Raw genomic sequence first — 6,315 nt, forward strand, 5'->3', positions numbered from 1 at the left:
CCTCCTCCATTCTCCCCGCAGGCCATACCCCCACACAGTGACTACCGCCGGGCCGCGAGCTTCAAGGTGTCACAGGATGGCTGGCTCTTTAAGGGGAGCTGGGCTCAGCGACCTCCCAGCTGAGACTGAGCAGCGAGGGATCAGGGGTGATCAAACCAGCAAATGGCCCGGATGGGGTGGGGAGGGCTACAGGAAGCAGGCTGGCTCCTGTGGCAGGCGAACTCCCAGGCAAGTGTCTGGAGCAGGCCTGGGAGAAGAGCTGCAGGAAGGCCCCGGGTCAGCGGGTGTGTGGGGATCAGTGATCCCTCCGTGCTTAAGGTGCCCGCAAGGGCTGCACGTCACTCTGTGTCCACTTCCTGCTGACAGGGATAACACCACCGTGAGCCGCAGAGCCCCGCCCAAATGCTGTGCCGGGGAAACTCAGCCCTTAAAAGCACAGCCCCATATACCACCACGGGCAAAGAGCCCAATTCGTGGCTGACTCTTAGGCAAGTGGCCTGGACAGAGGAAACCATCAGGGAATGGTTGGCCCCTGCAGAAGACCCTGGCTTATGGGGCAGGGACAATTGTTGTGCTGAATTTGTATTATTTGAAGGAAATAAAGCTGAAGCCCTGAGAAACGGGGCCTGTACCAGACTCTGGGCATGGTACCAATCCCTCGTGGGCTGGGAGACGGGCCAGCAGCCAATAGGAGATCGGTGGCATGTGATGCAGTAACTCCAGTATCATTATAGGTGAAAGGAAAGGACTCAGCAGATCTGTGATATTGTAGGGTTAGAGTCCAGCTCCTCTTATTTCTTTCATCTCATCTGTGGTTCCTGCACGTCCCCAGTCCCTGTGGGATCTGAGCATCTCCCAGATGCATGAAGTATGCACCTAGCAATATGTGTTCGTCTCGCTTTCTCTCCGGATAGCAGGGACTTGACTTAGTTTTTCTTTTAATGTGCTGTGACTGGGGGAGGGTTGGTGGAAGTAGAAGTGGGTTATTCCCTTTACTCTAAAGGCCAAAGGGCTTGAGGGTCGGCATTTTTTATTGGGCACAATCAACACTACTGATTTCGGAAGAAAACGGAATCCCTGCCCGAAGGAACTTGCAGCCTAGAGCAAGGGAGAAGGTTTGCCAGAGATACTGCGACTGGTGTTAATCATTCAGTATTTCTTGGTTTGTTATCGCTGCTGTGTGGGTGTTTTGTTTGCTCAAGTATCTTCTACGGAAAATAGATGGTACAATAAGTTACAAAAATAATGCAACTCATTCACCTTGCATAGACTAAGGTCATTTCACCTTTCAAGCGGCTGCATATGGTCTTTGCATGTCTCTCTACCTGCAATCCCCCAGGAACCACATGGAAATAAGACATGGAATCCCTTGAATTTATTTCATCGAGCAGAATTATAATAACTACAACCACCCCATGCAAGGCACTGGTATTACATGCTGTGTTCTCTGGAACCAAGGTGCCATCATTCTTCTCAATGAACTGCAAAGAGCCCAGTGAGCCCCCGGAGATTGTTCTCTCTTCCTTGGAGCTATAATCCAAGACAAGGAATTCTGCTGAATTTACTGTATTGTCAAAGCAAAGAGTCACCAAAGCAATGAAGGGCCTTTGGAGCACAAGAAAAGAGGAGAATGTGTACCTACGTGAGGATCTACACGGGAACTTCTAACAGGAAATTGCTAGTGGAAAATGAGCGCAAAGACTGGTTTTCCACACTCACTATGATAACGAGCAATTTCCTCTTGTCTTGGCTTAAATACATAAATGAATCTGCTCCAGCCATACCTGCCTCCTTTTGTGTGTGCATCCCAGGTGAAAGCACGAAGTAGGATAGACGCAGAGTCCTTCTGCTGGCCCTCTGAGCTCGGTGGCTTTCACCCTGCATGACCATCGGGGACAATCAAGATCGTGAATTTTTAAGTCAGAAGTGGGAGTCTTTGCTCCCTTCACAAGTAGCAGGATGCAGTGCTAGCAATTACAGTGCCAGGGACCGTGGGGATAGTACAGAATTACAGTGCAGTAAATGACACGCACTTGGCCCCTACCCAGTCTCCACTCCAACCCAATGGCCCAACCCAGACTCCACTGGCATTTAGTGCAGATGTGCTAGAAGAAAGGGGCTCCTGAAACTGGATTGCTAAGGTCTGTAAAAGGCAATGGAGCAACCTAGAGGAATTGGGGTCAGACAAAATTGTGAAATTCAGTCAAGGTCTACAGCAACATCACGTGAACCTTATCAGAGGGGAGAGGTTATTTACCAAGGCACGGTTAAACTGCATCAAATGGTGTTCTGCCAGGTGTTCTGGAGATGAATTGCAATGAAGTTCTATAAACAAAGGGGGATATTAGCTTTAGGACACTGCTACCAGGGAAAGCACAGTAGGTGCGCGCCCCTTACAAACTGTCCAGGGGGCACACCGGGTGGAGATCCCAAGGTGACTGCCAGCGGGCCTGGGGCCTTTAAGACACACCAACTGAAACAAGCAGAGGCGACTGAGTCACTCTCTGACACACGGTCATAGCCTAACATGATCAGGAAGGGCTATTCTGCAGTGCCAGCTGCCCCCTCCTAGAGCCCCGTGATCCTAGAATCATAGGTAGGAATATGGCGGGAAACAGACTAAGGTAAAATGTTACATTTTCAAACAAGTTCCTTGGTGCTGTCTCCCTCTCCGGCTTGGGAGGAGCTCCCGATAACTATCTGCCAAGCAACCTCACTATCCACCTTCAAATCCCTTGTGCAAATCTTGGCATCGGGTAGGCTGCTAGTACACAAAGACCACCGCCAATGACGCGGACCAGAACTGATTCATTGTTTCCTTGTGCTTCCCCATCAGTCAGTCTCTAGCCCCCTGGTGTTCCAAACATTCCAGGGACTGACGTTTTGTTCTCGGTTTGTACAGCGCCATGCCCAACAGGGTCCTGCTCCACGAATGGGGCTCACGGTTGCGACTGCAATACAACTAATTCTAATAATACGGCTCTGTTTTCAAAGAATTCATTTGGAGACCAGGGTCTAATCCTACATCCTCAGTGACGTCTCTGCAACCTCGCTGAAGGCTGATATTTCTAAGGGCAGACAGTCTCTAGTGTGCGTGGATAAAACAGACTGCGTTTCCCTCTGACAGCATCACTTGCACCGTGGCTTAGCTAAGGTTATATCAATTCACTACATGATTTTACAAAAATCAGACAGGAGAAAAACACCTACGGTGTCAGACCTCATTTCCCATCCCCGACCAAGGCAGGATTTATCCCTATGGTGCATGAGCCTGTACTTTGTCCAGTTCAAGCTTCATTGACTCAAGCAATGGGTCTGTGACCGCCTCCCATTATTGCATGCACCCAGACTTGGCCCAACAGACAGCCTGAGTGTCCACTGGCCAGAAGTTAGAGAGCTTCTATTAATTTGCATTAAACAGATGGAATGAATTGTAGCCACCTCATCTTTAAATATGGAGGGCACAGCCTACTGAGACTACCTGTCCCCGCATGAAGAGAGCCAGCCGGAGTTGAGTGGCTTGACGGCTTGTATCAAGCTATACTATTGCATGTGGGGACTTATAGTCTCTATGGGCTGTGTCTCCGTGTTAAAGGTGAGCAATCAGAGGATGAACCACTGAATTCTATAAGCAGCACTTATTTTTCAGAGGTTATTCCCCCAGCCACAGAACTACGTCCTGGGCTGAAACTTGGGTATGTGCCGTGCACTACTTTCCATCCCTACTCACGCTGTGTACGCTATCAGTGTTTGCAGCGTCGGTCTAACCATACTGGTCCCAGGATATGAGAGGGACAAGGTCAGGTATAAAAGAAATGACCTCCCCTACCGTATCTCTTACACTATGGAGGTCATTGCTTTGACTGTTGAACATGTCTAGAGAACCCCTGTGGATATGTTGGGGCTACAGGAGGACTCCCTATGGCTGGCTTATGTTAGACCCCTGCATACCATTGAAATGGGAGCTTGGCGCGTAGCTCCTTTGCGAATCACAGCCCATAGATGCAAGCCACAGAGGGAGCTCCCAGAATGCCCCACCGCACTGAACTGGGACGTTTGCTTTCACAATGACAAGAGCTTGTGCGGCAGGAGATGCACAAAGGCCCGTCTCTCGAATGAGGAGAGTGCAGACCCACGCCCTGGCATTGTGCTGTGACCCCTCCTCTTGGACTTTGCTGTGACAGCCGGATTGCGCCGTTTGGGGCTCCAGGCCCCAGGAACAATTTTGCGTCAAGTTTTAATAGCGCCGAGGGCCTGATCCTGCTAGGGACTGAGCATTCCCTGTGCAGAACAAAGCACCCTTCGGCTTGGTAAGGAATTATGAATATTTGTTGTACCATAGCTCCTAGCAGCCCATGACATATGCCAGGACCCCATTGTGCTAGGCACATTACACCCTACACAGCTGACACCCCTGGAAAACCATCCATTTAAAGGCACCCCTGCTCTTTTCTCCTGTTTTTCTCTCACACACCCACTTTATACTCAGAGCCATATGCATGAAAGCAGGACCAGCATGAACATGTCCCGTCACTCTACAACCCAACAGCCCACGGAAAATGCAGCTCGCTGGACAATCACAGTAAGAAACAGCTTTCCCGATACTCGCTGGCATGGTCTGTGCACTCCCACGGGAGCACCAGCGCAGCCAGCGCTTCCACATGTCCTACTGCTGGCCTCCTGCCCCATGTGCTGAACAGCAAGGTGCAAGCTAGGGCATGCGACAGGGACAAACTATGGCCCGGTCAGGTGCGGGAGGAAAGGGAAAGAAAGTGAAAGAGAACTGAGAGAAGAAGGAACAGGATGGAGAAAGGAAAGCAGGGGAGGGTGAAGTGATAGAGAACCTCCCTTCTGAAGGAGAGGAATTGTGTGCATTTATCTGTGTTGCCAAAGATAAGAGAGCCAGGGCTGAGCTCTACTCGAGCTGATTGAGAAACGCCAGTTCTTTACAAAAACGTATTTCCTGCACATGTTTCTCCGTTTTCAATGTAAAACCAAAGCTGAAACCCACTTCTGGGCAAATATTTTAGTTTTTAGTAAAAATGTTCCGTTCCAGATTTTTGATCTGTGCTGAAAAAGTAGAAAGTTACAATGAAACTGATGTCTTTGGAAATGTTTCATTTTGCTCAAAAAGCCGTTTTTCATTGAACCAAAAAAAAATCCAGCCGGCTCTAATCCCTATTTTCTGGTCCCTTCCCTGGTCTTTATTCTGCAAGTTTCACCTTCCTCTCAGCTTTGCTTTCTGTCTTTTTCTGCTTTGAGGAGCTGGAGGAGCTGGGACCCTTCACTCCCAAACCGACGCATGTTGGACTTTTCCAGCAGTCCTCTCATTGCAAAAAAAGTGGGGGGAATTATGCAGTGAAAAAATGTCTTTCAATAATCTGAGCAGTTCAGGACATTCCTACCTGACCTAGAATTAACCTTCATTCAGATAACGAAACTCTCCAGTAGTTTCTTCTCTTAGGGCTAGGAACTGGGTCCCTTGGTCTTGTACAGCTCTTGCAAATGGAGCACTAAGGGAGTCAATCCCCAGCCTGGCAGCTGGAGACTTCAATGCGAATCCTGATTTCGGGCCAATGTGACAGGATCTTGGTCTCAGTGTGGTCCCTGCGGAGACGTGGCCCCATCTGAAGGCCTGCGGGAATGCAATGCAATGTCAGTCTTGTGTTCAGCCAGGGCTGAGGCTAGAATATCTGGGAGCCCCTCAGGACAGCCTTGAGGTACATGGGCAGAGTGTAGAGGGAGGAGGAATGGGTTCCCTAGGGAGGTGGTGGAATCTCCTTCCCTAGAGGTATTTAAGGTCAGGCTTGACAAAGCCCTGGCTGGGATGATTTAGTTGGGAATTGGTCCTGCTTTGAACAGGGGGTTGGACTAGATACCTCCTGAGGTCCCTTCCAACCCTGATATTCTATGATTCTATGAGGGCCTCGAACTGGGGAGTCATTTACATATATTATTCCCTGTCCTGGCTGCTCCAACAAGGTTGGAGCCAGTTAAAAATGTCTCACTTTCTATATAAAAACTGGCCAGCGGCTGGACTCCACCAACCCCACAGACCTCATCTCTTCCTGTTGTCCCATCTCCTCCCTTCATTCTAGCACCAGGCCTCTCACTGTCCTGTCACCTTGCATCCATCTTACCACTGCTGATACAGGAGCTCTCTTCCCCAACAGCTTCTGCCCTATGGAGAAGCCTGCTTGTCTCTATCCAGGTCTCTTCCAATGTCATTTCAAGGCTCCCTTTCCCTTGCCTGTACCTCTTCATTTCTCTAGTATTGGTCTTAGGACGTAGTGCTTGAAGTCCTTCCCCATGTGC

The sequence above is a fragment of the Chrysemys picta genome, chromosome 8, assembly GCF_011386835.1.
Source record: "Chrysemys picta bellii isolate R12L10 chromosome 8, ASM1138683v2, whole genome shotgun sequence".
Taxonomy (NCBI): Eukaryota; Metazoa; Chordata; order Testudines; family Emydidae; genus Chrysemys; species Chrysemys picta.